Source organism: Ovis aries, chromosome 25, assembly GCF_016772045.2.
Source record: "Ovis aries strain OAR_USU_Benz2616 breed Rambouillet chromosome 25, ARS-UI_Ramb_v3.0, whole genome shotgun sequence".
NCBI lineage: Eukaryota > Metazoa > Chordata > Mammalia > Artiodactyla > Bovidae > Ovis > Ovis aries.
The window spans coordinates 12,523,363-12,541,142 of record NC_056078.1 but is presented as its reverse complement, the minus strand read 5'-3'; the positions used below and the strand labels follow the sequence as shown (position 1 = coordinate 12,541,142).

The 17,780-nt window shown below is 39.0% G+C and overlaps 1 long non-coding RNA gene across 1 annotated transcript; it reads right to left on the bottom strand.

The window, feature by feature from the left end:
• Positions 1–3,584: 3,584 nt before the first annotated feature.
• LOC121817991 (uncharacterized) lies at positions 3,585–9,752 on the bottom strand. The gene is made up of 2 exons (XR_006058103.2): positions 9,666–9,752; positions 3,585–9,227 (listed from the first exon to the last, which is right to left on the bottom strand). It is a non-coding gene; the product is annotated as an uncharacterized LOC121817991 (long non-coding RNA).
• Positions 9,753–17,780: the final 8,028 nt, after the last annotated feature.

Sequence of the window (17,780 nt, the reverse complement as noted above, 5' to 3'; positions counted from 1 at the left end):
CCCTCACCTGTGAAGAGGTTATAATTTTGTGACATCGTGCAACACTGTTCCCCTCACTTCTTGGAGATTTCAGTATACACGTTATAATCCTTCCAACGACCTCTTGGCTCCATGAATGACACTTTTATCCTCTGCCTTACTTCAAGCTTTCATGCTCCCTAGGATTGTACCCTACCTGGACTTTGTCTTGTCTAAGGACTGGAAACCCCAGAAGCATCCCACTCTAACCACCACTTGCTTTCTTTACAGTCTACTCCCTCTAATGCCCTGAATCAAGACTTCATGACCCAACCCATATCTCCAACTCATATAGTACTAACTTATTCTCGTAGTAAACTAGTTTCAAGTCCATGGTCAATCATTATAATCAGTGTCTTGCATCCTCAACCTCAGCTCCCTGTCACCCATCATTCAGTTCAGTTCAGTCGCTCAGTCGTGTCCGACTCTGCGACCCCATGAATCGCAGCACACCAGTCCTCCCTGCCCATCACCAACTCCTGGAGTTCACCCAAACTCATGTGCATCAAATCGGTGATGCCATCCAGCCGTCTCATCCTCTTCTGTCCCCTTCTCCTCCTGCCCTCAATCCCTCCCAGCATCAGGGTCTTTTCAAATGAGTCTACTCTTCACATCAGGTGGCCAAAGTATTGGAGTTTCAGTCTCAGCATCAGTCCTTCCAATGAACACCCAGGACTGGTCTCCTTTAGGATGGACTGGTTGGATCTCCTTGCAGTCCAAGGGACTTGCAAGAGGCTTCTCCAGCACCACAGTTCAAAAGCATCAATTCTTCAGCGCTCAGCTTTCTTCACAGTCCAACTCTCATATCCATACGTGACCACTGGAAAAACCATAGCCTTGCATTTCTGCTTGGTAAATTGAAAGCCCTGGATAAACCCAATTGCCTATCCATTCCATGCTGCTGCTGCTGCTGCTGCTGCTGCGTTGCTTCAGTTGTGTCCGACTCTGTGCGACCCCATAGACGGCAGTCCACCAGACTTCCCCACCCATGGGATTCTCCAGGCAAGAACACTGGAGTGGGTTGCCATTTCCTTCTCCAATGCATGAAAGCGAAAAGTCAAAGTGGAGTTGCTCAGTCATGCCCAAGTCTTAGTGACCCCATGGACTGCAGCCTACCAGGCTCCTCTGTCCACAGATTTTCCAGGCAAGAGTACTGGAGCGGGGTGCCATTGCTTTCTCCGCTATTCCATGCTACAGCAATGCAAATAAACATAACTGGAGGAAAACCCAGAGCCATGCTGACTGCCCTCACTTTAATAATTCTAACTTTGCCTGATCTATGCCATTATTCTAAATGAGTATTTCACACCTCATCTTCTCTTTTTGATCCTTCCCACCACCTCCCCCTTCTTGCTTCCTACTTCACTAAGAAAATGGAAGTGGAGACTCCCACCACCAAAGATTTCCACTACCACATCCACCCATGCAGCTCTCTGCTGCCCGCCTGTTACTGTAGATTAATTACCACCATGTCCACCTGAAGGAATTCTGTACTTGAGTGCAGGGTCCCTTCCTACTCCAGGATGTTACTCCAGTCTATACCCAGCATCATCAGTTTTTACTCAATTATTCACTTATTTACAGTGTACTGTCTAGTACTGGGTTATACTATGCCATTGATTTATGCCCTGACAACGAAATGGTGAGAAGGCACTTAAAGATATACATATATGAGAAGATACTGCTTTTGCATGGGAAAGAAACCTCAGTTATACAAAACAAATTTCAAGACTGCAAATATCAGTAAGATTCAACTAACCCTATCAAATGCACAAGTAAAATGATGCTTGTTTCACAACCACTGTGGTGAAAAGTATCTTCCTTGGATCTAATGCAACAGTATATGACAATGGAAAGTAACATGTCTAAGTGTATGGGCTTCCCTCATAGATCAGTTGGTGAAATCTGCCTGCAATGCAGGAGACCCAGGTTCGATTCCTGGGTTGGGAAGATCCCCTGGAGAAGGAAATGGCAATCCAGTCCAGTATTCTTGCCTGGAAAATCCCATGGACAGAGGAGCCTGGCAGGCTACAGTCCATGGGGTCACAAGAGTTGGACGTGACTTAGCGACTAACCACCACCACATAAGTGTACATCCATGTTGTAAAAGATACTTTTGTATTTCCTGGGGAGAATGCAAAAGAAAATTATTAGATACCTAATGGATTAGGTTGAGAGAGTGTATGTCCATGGGAAGAAGGGCAGAAGCAGAACACCAGAAGCTGCAAGATTTCCACCAGAAACTTGGAATGTTTATAACTCAGTACTAAATGGTAATCAGAGCAACATAGTGAAGGTTGGCATAACAAATTTCAAAAGCGGATGGTAGTGCATCATCTTTCAATTTGGAGATCTGCTGAAGTGTTAAAGGATGAATAGCAAAGCAGTGAACAAGTTATCACCCAGTTCTTGGTGGTCACATTCAAAGATGGCCCCAACTTCACAATGAAATTAACAAAATCAAATTCATATAACCAAAATTGTTAGTAGGTATAATGAATATGAAACCAATAATCACTTCAATACATACTCAAAAGCAATTGAACATTGACTTAAGAGTAACCTTGCCAGACTTTATGACATGGAAGAATAAATGTGAAATCCAAAATCCATTATGAATTACAACAAAAACAACAAATTTTTGATGAAGTTAAATGTTTGCATTATTTAATGAATCATTGACCAAATGGCTCAATGGATGTTTTGGACAGGACCAAATGTCCTAAAAGGGTTCTAGGATCCATGTCAGATACTGAAATCCTTTATATAAAATAGGGTATTACTTGCATATAACTTATGGACACCCTCCCATATACTTTAACCAACTCTAGATTAAATACTACCTACTACAGTGAAAATACTATGTAAATAGCTATAAATACAATGTAAATTGTCTGTAAATAGTACTGGCATGCAGCAAATTCAAGTTTTGCTTTTGGGAACTTTCCAGAATCTATTTTTCAAATATTTTCAATTCATGGTTGGTTGAATGCATAGATGTGGAACACTTGGATATGCAGAGCCAACTGTATCTTATAATTTTGTCAATTATATGTCAAAAACTGAAAGTAAATAAGGTCAGATCATTATCTTCTGTATCATATGAAGGAAAGATGGACAATGAAACAAACACAATATTCTGCTGTCATGGAACAAATGAGATAGCTGTGGAATATCTAAAGTCCATAAAAGCTCCTACAAATCTTTTGTGAGGAAATTACACTACTCACAGAAAAGCTAACACTTATACTCTAAACAAGGATCTAAGTAGTTTACATTTACTACCTCTCCACTGGGGTAGGTAATATCATCATCATCACTTTGCAGATAAGGAAATTGCAGACCGGATGTTAAGGGATTTGGCCCAGGTCACACAGCTAATATGTAGTAGAACTGGGATTTGAGTCTAGGAACTGGTTCCAGAGTCCATGCTCTTAACTGTTTTACCCAGAGATCAGTATACTGGCCCAAAGGCCAGATCTGGCCAACAGCCTGTTTTTCAATGGTCCTTGAGCTAAGACTGGTTTTTATAGGTTGTTAAAAAGAAAAAGTGACAGAAAGCAAAGTGGCCTGCAAGTTTAAAATATTTATTATATGACCTTTTACAGAACATGTCTGTCAACATCTGCACCACACTATCCATGGCTGCTAACACTGGAAAGTAAAGACAACAGTATGTAGCATGTTACTGTACAAATAATTCCTAAGTACATCTAACTTAGGCTGGCACATTCAAACCTACTTCAGTTCAGTCGCTCAGTCGTGTCCGACTCTTTGCGACCCCATGAATTGCAGCATGCCAGGCCTCCCTGTCCATCACCAACTCCCGGAGTTCACTCAGACTCATGTCCATCGAGTCGGTGATGCCATCCAGCCATCTCATCCTCTATCATCCCCTTCTCCTCTTGCCCCCAGTCCCTCCCAGCATCAGAGTCTTTTCCCCCATTTAAACATTTCAGGATATTGAAAGAGGAGGTTATTTTCTCACTGAATATTTTATGGTGATAAGCAAAAAGAGCATTACTGTTCACAGATGCTTTCTTAATATCAGGCTTATGCTAGAGATAAAAATTGTTAACTTAGCCTCTACTTTCAGTAAATAATTATTTGAGAAACATGTGGCTGGCAAAAAATACCGTTGATTTTTTACTGAAGAGGTAGTTCAGTAACAATGCTCATACTTATTAATGTATGCCATAAAATAGTAGAAAAAATGTGTGTACAGTTGACCCTTGAACAATACAAGTTTGAGCTGTGTGGGTCCATTCACATGTGATTTTTTTTTTCAGTAGTAAATACTACAGGACTATATAATAAATGGTTGGTTTAATCTGTGATTGTGGAACTGAAGATATGGAGGCCAATAATTTATATTCTTATTTTCAAGTGCACAGAAGTTCAGTATCCCTAACCCTTCCATCATTCAAGGGTCAAATGTAAATGTGCCAAGCATTATTTCACATAAAATATATATTGTGGTAAAATATAAAAGACTACAGTGACATTTACAATGATAAACATGTCATCAGTTCAGTCAGCTCAGTCACTCAGTCGTGTCCAACTCTTTGCGACCCCATGAATCGCAGCACACTAGGCCTCCCTGTCCATCACCAACTCCTGGAGTTCACTCAGACTCACGTCCATCGAGTCAGTGATGCCATCCAGCCATCTCATCCTCTGTCGTCCCCTTTTCCTCCTGCCCAAAACCCCTCCCAGCTTCAGAGTTTTTTCCAATGAGTCAACTGTTCGCATGAGGTAGCCAAAGTACTGGAGTTTCAGCTTTAGCATCATTCCTTCCAAAGAACATCCAGGACCGATCTCCTTTAGAATGGACTTGTTGGATCTCCTTGCAGTTCAAGGGACTCTCAAGAGTCTTCTCCAACACCACAGTTCAAAAGCATCAATTCTTCGGTGCTCAGCTTTCTTCATAGTCCAACTCTCACATCCACACATGACCACTGGAAAAACCATAACCTTGACTAGTAATGTCTCTGCTTTTGAATACACTATCTAGGTTGGTCATAACTTTCCTTCCAAAGAGTAAGCGTCTTTTAATTTCATGGCTGCAGTCACCATCTGCAGTGATTTTGGAGCCCCCAAAAATAAAGTCTGACACTGTTTCCACTGTTTCCCATCTACTTCCCATGAAGTGATGGGACCAGATGCCATGATCTTAGTTTTCTGAATGTTGAGCTTTAAGCCAACTTTTTCACTCTCCTCTTTCACTTTCATCAAGAGGCTTTTTAGTTCTTCTTCACTTTCTGCCACAAGGGTGGTGTCATCTGCATATCTGAAGTTATTGATAGTTCTCCCGGCAATCTTGATTCCAGCTTGTGCTTCTTCCAGCCCAGCGTTACAGTGGGCATTAAGTTCAGGATCTTGATGTTTTAGTTTTTCTTGAGTGCCAGTGAAAATTTTAAACATAGAAAATAATAATATACTTTAATATAAAAGTCCCCCACAGTTCAAGAGCTTTTCATAATACTATATATCGGATTAATTCAAAATGTTGTTGATGTTTTACAGAACCACATGTACTATACTGGCTACATTCATAGGAAATATTTTATTATAGAATTTTGTTACCAAAACATTTTAAAATTTTCTCTATTTTTTCTAAATTGCTTCCCTCAATAAGAATTCTCTGAAATATGATAAAGTATGTTTTACTGAAAACTCTCAGAAAGCCAAATGATTATAAAATTTTATTCTACTGATTTACCCGAGGTTCAGTAAAATATCACCTTTTGGTAAAGTCTGTCTATATTTGTTTGTAACCAATAGATTTTTTGACTCTTTCCAGTTAAAATTAGTTTGATTTATGGATGAGCCTTCTAAACATTCAGGATTTTGACAGAAGTCTCTACTCTTGTGTCAGTTCACCAGTATACAATGTGTACAGACCTCTCAATGGACGTCAACTACATTCCTACCCCACAGAGAACAGAGAACATGAAGGAGTGCCATGGAGCCCATTATGGCTCAGACCTGGAAGTGGATGACATCATTATGCTCACATCCCATTCGCCAGATCTCATTCACATTGTCCCACGTGGATGTGAGAGAGGCTGAGAAATATAGATGAGCAATGTGTCCAGCAGCAAAGGGAAATGCATTTTTGCATATAAAAGCACTGCCAGGATTCCTTCCATGTGGTTCTCTGATATAAACTGAATGCTGACTTCTGGTACAAGGACTTCCCACATTCATTACATGCATAGAGTTTGTTTCCCAGATATAGTTTCTATGATACCAAAGGCTCTGAATTATGGGAGGAATGTTTTGTATACCCATCTTTACATTGTATCTCTTCTGCATGTATTCTCTGATGTGTGACAAGAGTTGGTTTGTACCTGAAGGTCTTCCGACACTCATTATCATTTTAAGGTTTCTCCACTGAGTGAATTTTATGTTTAAGGTGGGTTGAACTGTCATAGAATGATTTTCCACACTCTTCACAATCAAAGGGCTTCTCTCCTGTGTGTGTCCTCTGATGTACATAGAGGGATGCCTTCTGGCAAAATGTTCTCCCACATTCTTGACATTCATAGGGTTTCTCCCCTGTATGAATCCTCTGATGTTGAAAGAGTTGTGACTTTAGGCAGAAAGCTTTGCCACACTTGTTAAATTCATAGGGTTTCTCCCCGAAACGAATCCTCTGATGTTTGGTAAGGGTTGACTTCTCAGAAAAGATCTTTCTACATGCAACACAGTCACAAAGTTTCTCTCCTGTATGAGGTCTCTGATGTTTAAGAAGAACTGACTTCCCACAGAAGGTCTTCCTCCATTCAGCGCATTCATATATTTTCTCCCCTGTGTGAAGCCTTTGATGTTTACCAAGGGTTGACCTCATATAATAAATTTTCCCACATTAACTACATTTGTAGGCTTCTCCCCTGAGTGTATTCTCTTGTGTACTGAGAGTTTTGACCATATACTGAAGGATTTCTCACACTCATCACATTTATAAGATTTTTCTCTCCTGTGAGACCTCTGATGCGCAGTCAAATTTGACTTTTGGGAGAAAGATTTTCCACACTCACTAATATTATAAGGCCTCTCCCCATGTGTGTTCTTTGATGTTGATGGACGGCTGAGTTCTGATAGAAGGTTTTCCCACACTTAGTACATTCTTAGGGTCTTTCTCCTGTATGAATTCTTTGATGTACAGTGAGGGCTGGCTTATGGTAAAAAGATTTCCCACTTCATTACATTGACAGGGTTTTTCTCCTGTGTGTGCCTTCTGGTGTACTGTGAGGTTTGGCTTCTGGAAGAAGACTTTTTCCACATATGTTACACTCGTGGTATTTCTCACCCATCTAAAGTGTATGACATTTCTTCTAGAAGACTGACTTATCACAGGCTTTCTTGGATGCATTGTTTATAGTGAGTCTTCCTTGAGTAAATTATCTGAGGTAACATACGATTTGACTCATCCCTGATGGTTTTCTCACAATCATCATAATCACAGAGTTTCTCTCTAGTGTGAGTTCCCTCTTGAGTAATGAAAAGAGCATTACTTTGGAAGGCTTTAATGCACTAATTATATTCAAATAGTTGCTCCACACTGTGCCTCTGTCTTGTTGAATAAAATCCTCATTAAGATGAAAGTGCTCCCATTTTTATTAAATTCATTATGTTCCTCCCCCATATGAGTTTTCTCATGATCAATTTCAGGAAGTAATTTCTCACATCCATTGGTATCACCAGATTTCTTTCTTGAATAGTTTCTATTATTAGTGGTTAACTCTGACTTATTTTCTAAACTGATTTCTTCTAGGTTATATTTATTCCACATTTTCCTGGAAGGAATAGTCTATGTAAAAATTAAATGACTTTCTTAATATATTCTCTTTCTCTGTAATTACTTTTTTGTTAATAATAAATGCACCTTGCCATATATGTTTATCTTGGTTTTCTTTGCTCTTTATCATGCCATCAACTTTCAACTCTTCTAAAGACAAGAAAAATTAAACATATGTTATGAATGAAAATAATTCTTCAGTTGGGCTAATACACAAATACACTTTATTTATCTCTTTGGTTTCAGAACCATCTTTTTGAGATAAAATTCCCAAATAAACTTTCCCATTTCCTCCACTTTTCTGAGGAGTTGAGGGGAAGGGGTGACAATGAACCAACTAATCAAAGCTACTTTGGGGTGGAAAAGGGGAGAGGAAAGTTGGCAATGAATGTACATATATTTATGTGGCCTTTCACATACATACCTTTCAAAATGGATAGAAGAGGTGAAAGAAACATCAGGAATAGAGAATAAAAGGTTGAGTAAGAATGGATGAATTACAAAGAATGGAATTCACCATAAAACATGCTCAATCAGAGAATTATGCAGTAAATGTGACATGGAGCACCAGCAGACAAGGATGTTGTTCCAAGAATTTATCAGAGGGATGAAAGTGTTCCAAGAAATTATCAGAGGAGGTATATTAGAGTCTGCATGCTAATTTTGTTAACCTCGCTGTCACCATATACCTAGAACTCCATCACTATATATACTCCGTCCTCCTAAGCCTGATCCACGGCACTATCACTTTTCCTGACTGATCTCCTTGCTCCTACTCTTGCCACTCTTCTAAACCATTTTTTGCAGTCACCTTCCTGTGTCTGTTTCCTGCAAATATGTAAATTCCCTAATAGCAAAAGACTTAGTTCCTCCACTGTGGTATCTCTTTCACTTAGTACATGATTGGAATGGATCAAATACTCAATTTAGTATTGGTTAATTAATTAACTCCTGAAAACAAAAGAAGTCCTTGAAAGGAGGGAATGTGGGCAACTGAGAATGCTAGGGGAAAGAGAACTAATGAAGATAAAATACTTTTTACGAGACAGAAGTGAAACTCAAGGTATAGGTAATAGGGATTAAACTCCTAAAAAAGCCAAGCCAAAAAGAAAACATTTATGTGTGAGACTATATCTTGCGGCGAATTCAGGTATCTGAGGCAAGTAAGCTAAATATCCTTAGTCATTTCCAAATAGATTGAGCTTCTAAAGGGATTTGTTGAAAATGCTCCAAAGATTTTTGTTGTTGAAGCTCCAAAGATGCCTGTACCTAAAACAACCACCAAGGATCTAGTTTCCCCTGGATTACTCACCTAGGTAACACTGACTTGCAAATTCTTCCTCTGATATCCATGGTGCTTCTTGCTCTAACTTGATGATCTCCTCTGGTTTGGTAATGCAATACCCTGACAGTAGAAAGTGATATAGAACATAGAGAAAGCTGTCTGGCTTCAGGAATTTAGAAGAAAAACCAAGGTCCAGCTTCAGGAGCTGCACAATGAAATCTTTCAATGGGGAGGTGAAAACACAAACAATATTCCTGGTCCATGCAGTCACTAAGATGTGTCTGACTCTTCACGACACTTTTGACAGCAGCCCAGGGGGCTCCTTTGTCCATGGGATTTTCCAGGCAAGAATACTGGAGTTGGTTGCCATTTCCTCCTCCAGGGGATATTCCTGACTCAGGGATCAAAATCGCATCTCCTGCATTGGCAGGCAAATTCTTTACCATTGGGCCACCTTATATTCCTGGTATCCAAAATCAAATATCATTAAACTCTACAAAGGATCCATATGTTCTGGTAACAAAGAGGGGATAGGCCTGATGCTGTTACTCTCCTTACCCAGTGAGATGAGGATGCTGTAGTTCTCTAGCATTATGTCTCTGAGCAGGTGAAGTTCACAGTTGCATCCTCAAATGAAATTGATCCCTACAACAGGAAATATCTGATTAATCTGAAATAATCACAATTGTAAGATAGAGAAAAGACATTTAGGAACTAATTCTTCACAAAGTTCACTGTTGAGTTAATTAGAAAAAGTTTACTTAAGATGTTCACTACCCGTTTTGTGTTATTTGTGGTGAGAGAAAGAAAAACATAGTGAAAATTCCCAATTAATTTAATAATTCATGTATTAATGTTGTCAGGGAGGAAGAAATTTTCCTCTTTCATTCTAGATTCTTCTGACTGGTCTAAGAATTAAATTGACATGAGAGTTTTACCTCTTCCTCTCCAATTTGGAAATCACAAGGATATAAAAAAATTATAAGAGAATACTATGAAACAGTTGTATGCCAACAAATTGGAAAATCTAGAAGAAATGGACACATTTCTAGAAAGATATAGCCTGCCAAGACTGAGTCAAGAAGAAACAGACAATTTGAACAGAACAATGACTAGAAGCGAAGTTGAATAAGTAATTTTAAAACACCCTGGACAAAAAGTTCAGGACCAAGAGGCTTCACAGGGGTATTCTACCATACACCTATCTCAAACTATTTCAAAAAACTGAAGAGATTACGTATGCAAAACTGACAGCTAGTGGGAAGTTGCTGTGTAACACAGGGAGTTCAACTTAGTAATCTGTGACAGCCTAGAGGGATGGGTGGGGAGCGGGATGGGAGGAAGGTTCAAGAGGGAGACAACATATGTATACTTGCATGATATCTATCATTCATGTTGATGATACGCTGCTGTATGACAGAAACCAACACAACACTGGTAAACAATTATCTTCCAATTGAAAATAAATTCTAAAAAATTTTAAAAAAAAGAAACTTGAAGATCAAAAATAAATAAATAAACTGAAGAGGACAGACACTTCTAAATTCATTCTATGAGGCTACCATTACCTTGATAGCAAAACCAGACAAAGACACTACAAAAAAATAAAATTATAGGCCAGTATGTTTGATGAATACAAATGTAAAAATCCTCTACAAAATATTAGCAAACCAAATCCAACAATATATAAAAAGGATCATACAGTGTGACCAAGTTGGATTTCTTCTAGGGTCACAAGAATGGTTCAACATTTGCAGATCAATCAATGTGCTACACCACATTAACAAAAGATAATATTCTCTACGTCGAGCTTGTTTTCTGTATCTGTTAGTCTGTTCCAGTTTTGCATATGCATCATTTTATTATTTTTTAGATTCCACATAGAAATGATATCATATAGTTTTGTCTTTCTCTGTCTGACTTATTTCACTAAGCAAATATTTTCTAGGTCCAGCTTCACTGTAGCAAATGGCAAAGTTTCATTCTTTTCTATGACTGCATAACACACATCCTAATTCAGTCTTCTGTTGGGCTCATGGGTTGCTTCAATGTCTTGGCTATTAAAAATAATGCTGCTATAAACACTGGGTGCATATACCTTTTTCGAACTAGTGTTTTCATTTTTTTCTGGGTATACAGCCAGGTGCAGAATCGCTGGATAGTATGGTAGTTCTATTGTTAGGTTTTTGAAGAAACTTCATACTGTTTTACATGATGGGTGCACCAGTTCACAATTCTCCCCTCTAAGGGGAGAGGGAAAAGGAGAGAGACAAATTAGGGTATGGGATTATCATATACAAGGTACTATGCATAAAACAGATAAGTAACAAGGATATACTGTATAGCACAAAGACTTATAGCCATTCTCTTGTAATAACTGATAATGGAGTATAATCTGCAAAAATACTGAATCACTATTTTATACACTTGAAACTAACACAATATTGTGAATCAATTACACTTAAATAAAAATAAAATAAATTGACATGGAACAGATTAACAATAGAAAATCAAACAAAAATTTAATAAAATGTATACAGAGGTGAGACCCAGGAAAACTAAGTAACTTACCAAAATGGCTCAAAACTCTCACTTTAAACATCATCTTCAGGAAAAGACAAAAGAGGATGTTGGTGGCAGTGATTTGGGATTCCAAACGGAAGAAAGGCAATTTACCTGGAGATGGAAAAGCAAATGTTTGATGAACAAATGTTTGCTGGGCTCTGCAGAGACAATGGAACACAGAGTAGGATGGGATCTCTAGACTGCAGTTTTCCCCACCATGCCCAGCCTTCATTCTTTGCAGATTCTCTGGTGACAGCTCTACTCCAGGAACTGGCCCTATATCTAAATTTTTTACGTAAAAAGATAGACTTCCTGAGTCTTCTGTTTCTTACAAATAATCAGCTTAAGTTAATCCTCATACCAAAGGACACATTTTGTGGTTGCAAATTTTGCTCCCTTACACTATATCCATATATATAAGTACACACAAACATAAAATACATTGTAGGCATAAAAGCATCCTAGTTTCTGTGGATATATAAAATACATAAAACACTGTTTCTACTCTCAGGAAGCTTAGAATCTGGTATGGATGCAAACTGGATTAACAAATAGCATAAAGTCAGGAGAGAACTGAATTTGGGTCTTTAATGATATAGAATGCCCTGGTCTGTTCAGGGCATAGATAATGTGTAATCTTGGGAACACTCCTTTACACAAGAGTTCTCCTAAGCATCTGAAGACCCACTCTGCCAGGAAAAACTTTTAAGCATCTATGAATTTGTGTTAATAGGTATGTATGAAAATCTATGTCTACACAGATCATCCAACTTTGCATGGCTTTGATATGCATGAATTTCAGTCACCACTGTTTAGGTGAGTAACACCAGCCAAACAACACAGGTCAGATTTTTAGTTATTATGATAACTGTAATTATATAAAGTACAAACTTCACTGCTTGTTTTTCAGTTCACAAATCACTACAAAATAACAGACATACATCATGAACAATGATCAGTCATGTCATCTTCAAGACTCTGTCTGCCAGTCACTGGTTGCCATGCATTCATCATACAGACAGCAAAGCACGTGGTTGTATTGCCTCCTTATCTCTCAGCAATAAGACATTTGCAAGAACAGTTAACTGCAACAAGGCCAGCAAAGATGAAAGAGCAGTAAAGAAATGCAAAGTGATTATATTAGATGTGAAATTCAAATTGAATATAAATGGAGTTTGAGAAGAAATAGCTGCCTGTGGGAATGTGGATTCTTGCTGCCACTGGAGACATTTGAGATCTGTAGCCATTGGAACTTAGTGAAGGGAAACTTGGTGAGCTCTACTATTTTTAAACTTCCATATCCACAAGAGTCAGACATGACTGAGCAACTAAGCACATATACACTTCTATTTTTTGGTTTCCCATGTGGCACTAGCAGTAAAGAATTTGTTTGCCAATGCAGCGGATTCAAGAGATTTGGGTTCGATCCCTGGGTTGAAAAGATCCCCTTGAGGGAGAAAATGGCAATCCACTCTAGTATTCTTGCCTGAAAAATTCCATGGACAAGAGTCTGACGGGCTACAGTCCATGGGGCCTAAAAGAGTCGGACACAACTGAATTGACTGAGCACACACACATACATTTATAGTTTCCAGCTTGACAATCTGCCCTACAAATTTTTTTTTTTTTTAGTATTTATTTATTTGGCTGTGCAGGATCTTTAGCTGCAGCATGCAGGATCTTTAGTTCTGACATGCAGACTCTTAGTTGCAGCATGAGGGATCTAGTCCCCTAACCAGGTTGAACCTGGGACCCCTGAACTGGGAATCTGGAGTCCTGGGTCACCAGCAAATTCTCTGCCCTACAAATTTTAGACTTACCAGCCTCCACAATCACATGAACCAATTCCTTAAAATGAATAAGTATATGCATGTACAAATACATATGGTTGTGTGCATGTGTATTATCAGTTCAGTTCAGTCCAGTTGCTCAGTCGTGTCCAACTCTTTGCGACCCCATGAATTACAGCACGCCAGGCCTCGCTGTCCAACACCAACTCCTGAAGTTCACTCAAACTCATGTCCATCGAGTCAGTGATGCCATTCAGCCATCTCATCCTTTGTCATCCCCTTCTCCTCCTACCCCCAATCCCTCCCAGCATCAGGGTCTTTTCCAATGAGTCAACTCTTTGCATGAGGTGGCCAAAGTACTGGAGTTTCAGCTTTAGCATCATTCCTTCCAAAGAAAGCCCAGGGCTGATCTCCTTCAGAATGGACTAGTTGGATCTCCTTGCAGTCCAAGGGATTCTCAAGAGTCTTCTCCAACACCACAGTTCAAAAGCATCAATTCTTCAGTGCTCAGCTTTCTTCACAGTCCAACTCTCACATCCATACATGACCACTGGAAAACCATAGCCTTGACTAGATGGACCTTTGTTGGCAAAGTAATATCTCTGCTTTTCAATGTGCTATCTAGGTTGGTCATAACTTTCCTTCCAAGGAGTAAGCATCTTTTAATTTCATGGCTGCAATCACCATCTGCAGTGATTTTGGAGCCCCCCAAAATAAAGTCTGACACTGTTTCCATTGTTTCCCCATCTACTTCCCATGAAGTGATGGGACCAGATGCCATGATCTTAGTTTTCTGAATGTTGAGCTTTAAGCCGACTTTTTCACTCTCCTCTTTCACTTTCATCAAGAGGCTTTTTAGTGTATTATATGTATATATATATATATATACAAACAGCTCCCCACGTGGCAGAGTGGTAAAGAATCCGCCTGCCAAGGCAGGGGACACAAGAAACATGGGTTCAATCCTTGGTTTCTCCAAGTTCCCCTGGAGAAAGAAAAGGCAACCCATTCCAGTATTCTTGCCTGGAAAATTCCATGGACAGAGGAGTCTGGCAGTCTACAGCCCATGGGGTTGCAAAGAGTTGGATGCGACTGAGCACACAGGTGCACACACACACAGATACTATAGTTCCTGTTTCTTTGGAAATCCTGACTGATACAGGTTTAAGGATATATATTTTTTTTTATCTTGGTTTTTCTTTCCATTCTATCTCCTCTCTCTCTCCCAACAGCCACCAAAAGCCAAAAGGGATGGTGAATAGAGTCTCTTCTAGAACCTTAGCAGGAGTGCAGCCCTGACAACACCTTGACTTTAGACTTCTAGCATCCAGAACTGCAAGACAATAAATTTCTGTTTTTCTATGCTAATTTGTAGTAACTTGTTACAGCAGCCACAGGAAATTAATATACTAACTTTTTGCAAAAAACTCTCCAGAAAATCAACAGTTTGCATTGAGAATATATCTGGCCAGTGATAGGTCTCACTCATAAAATTCAGTTTCTGAATTTCAAATATGGAGTGGTTGTCTCAATCTCTGATATAGTTAACAATCCATATGATATGAAATTAGTCAAGAATAGTTAAGGTAAGAGTTATAATGGACCAAGGATGAATGCTTGGGGATAAGATTTGCTAAAAGGCAACAGGAAGAATACCAAGAAGCAGACAGAAGAGATTGTCAGCTTAAATCCACTGAGTCATGCTTTGGCTCTCTTCCCTTTGTGCCTGCTAAAAAACAATCAGAAAAGAAAAAGAGAGGCAGCATTCATTTCAGGCTTGTTAAGTGAGGTTGTCAACCACCTCACTTTCATTAAGCAGAGAAATTTTTTTCAGACTTCAAGCCAGGGAGTCTTTATGTTCCATGAAGAATTATTTTTGTTTATTCTTATAGTCAAAGAAAAGGGTTTTCCTTTTGTATAAAGTATCAGAGATAAAGCCACATGTAATTATTATTATAAAAATGATACTTATATATATAATATACATACGAACAAAGCAATTATGATTATCTCCATATAACTAAAGGTTGACTTTTCCTTGTTTTAGATCTGTTAACTCTATCTATATATTCCTTAAAATTTTTTATCATTTTAATCTTTAATTATTTTTGCAATTGAAGACAATGTGAGAAATGAATAAAAAACTCACCTAGAACAAACTTATTCTTTTTCTGTCTCTTTTGGGAAAATACAGAAAAGGCTGAATGCACATCTATGAGAGAAGAAAACAGGAGTGGGTCATGTGAGATATGGCTTTTATGAATCTTTGAGACTTAGCTTCCTAAAAATTTCTGCGTACCAGCTTGTAGAAAGTCCCTCTGGGAAAAAGTTTCTCTGGCCCCTGAGGAGTCAGCAAGAACCACGTGGAGGAAGAATTAACTCTGACAATTAATTTATAGAGTTTGCCTGAGCAATTTAACCCTGGGTTTACTCTCTAATGATTTATTAATTTGACTTTTCTTTTCAAACCAATTTAGAACTAATTGAATAAATAATATTATACAGAAGACAAACCATTATTTTTCATATCAATGTTATAGGAAAAATACTCAAGATATTTGTTTACTTATATTCCTGAGTTGCCTATCCTTAGAGTCAGAGAAATCACCCTGCAGAAAGGGACTGGAGGTTCCTTGAGGAAAAAGTCTACTTAAAAACTTGTGTATTATAAAGTAACTAGCCTCCAATTAAAATAAATTAATTAAAAAAAAAAAAAAACTTGTGGGACTATCCTGGTTGTCCATTGGCTAAGACTCTGCAGGGGACATGGGTTCAATCCCTGGTCAGGGAACTAGATCCCACATGCCACAACTAAGACCTAGCACAGTCAAATACATAAATACATTTAAAAAAAATCTTGTTTTTAACTAAGTTGTAATAGAACCTGGTGGGTAACAGTTATAATAGGAACAGACTTTTTCTACTTCTGGTTCTACCACTAACAAACTGAGTGTCTCTGGCCAGGTCACTTGTGCGCTCACAGTCAAGGTTTATCAGCTTTCAAATGAAGCAGACACAGATGACTCTGTTCTATGACTTCCCTTGTGGCTCAGCTGGTAAAGAATCCACCTGCAATGTAGTAGACCTGAGTTCGATCCCTGGGTTGGGAAGATCCCCTGGAGAAGGGAAAGGCTACCCACTCCAGTATTCTGGCCTAGAGAATTCCATGGACTGTGTAGTCCATGGGGTCACAAAGAGTTGGACACGACTGATCGACTTTCACGGACATAAAGTCAGGGCGGATGAAACAATAGCTTCTCTCTAGAGGGACATCATAGGAGAGCAGCTCAGAACTTGGAGAAAGCGCAAGGAGGCTGAAGGTATGGTTTACTTCTCAAAAGCTGTGCCTAATGATCTCTCTGAAGACAATGCCCATGCGAACCCTCCAAAGAATTAATACTTTCCTGCCACCAGTCTCAGGGCCCCACTCACCTACCTTTTCTGAAGCTTGGTTCAGACCTTTCACTCTCATGGTGAGGCCTTCTGGATGTGGTGATATTAGTGAAGTAGTGAAGTGTTGCTCACTCTGAGCAAGACAAAGATTGCTACTTGCAAAGGAGCTGGAACCTAGGCTTAAAGAAAAAATCATTTTATTTAGAAGTTTCATCCAGGGCTCCACGTGTCACAAACTTACTTGTCTAAACTTCAAGGCCACTGAGGATACTGAAGTTTGGACAGCGCAGCAGTCCAAGCAACTCATTATGCAGTCTGCTCCCAGGGTTCTGAGATGCAAAGAAATACCAGAATATGTGATTGTGTGAGATTCCATAGCACATTTTAGGATTGTTTCCCTGTGCCCTTAGGGAGGTGCTGCGAGAAACACAATGTTGGTTTTAGGCAAGATGTCTACTACTGGGATTCTGTAGGCAAGAATACTGGAGTTGCTTGGAGAATCCCATGGACAGAGGGCCTAGAAGGCTACGGTCCATGTGGTTTCAAGAGTCAGACACAACTTAGAGACTAAACCACCACCACCACCTACCACTGCAGTGTGATCTTGTGTATTTCACTTGAATTCTTTAAGTCTCAGTTTCCTATTTTGTCAAAACAGAAAGCAGTTACATGCTTATTTATGAAAACAGAAATAAGAGTTACAGGTGTAGAAAACCAACTTATGGTTACCAGGGGGTAAAGGGGAAGGGATAAATTGGAAATTGAAACTGACGTATACAAACTACTATGTATAAAATACCCCGTATATATAAAATAGATAACAGTATATAAAATAGATAACAAAATAAGGACCGAATGTATATCACAGGGAGCTCTACTCAGTACTCTAATGATCTATATGGGAACAGAATCTAAAAAAGAGTGG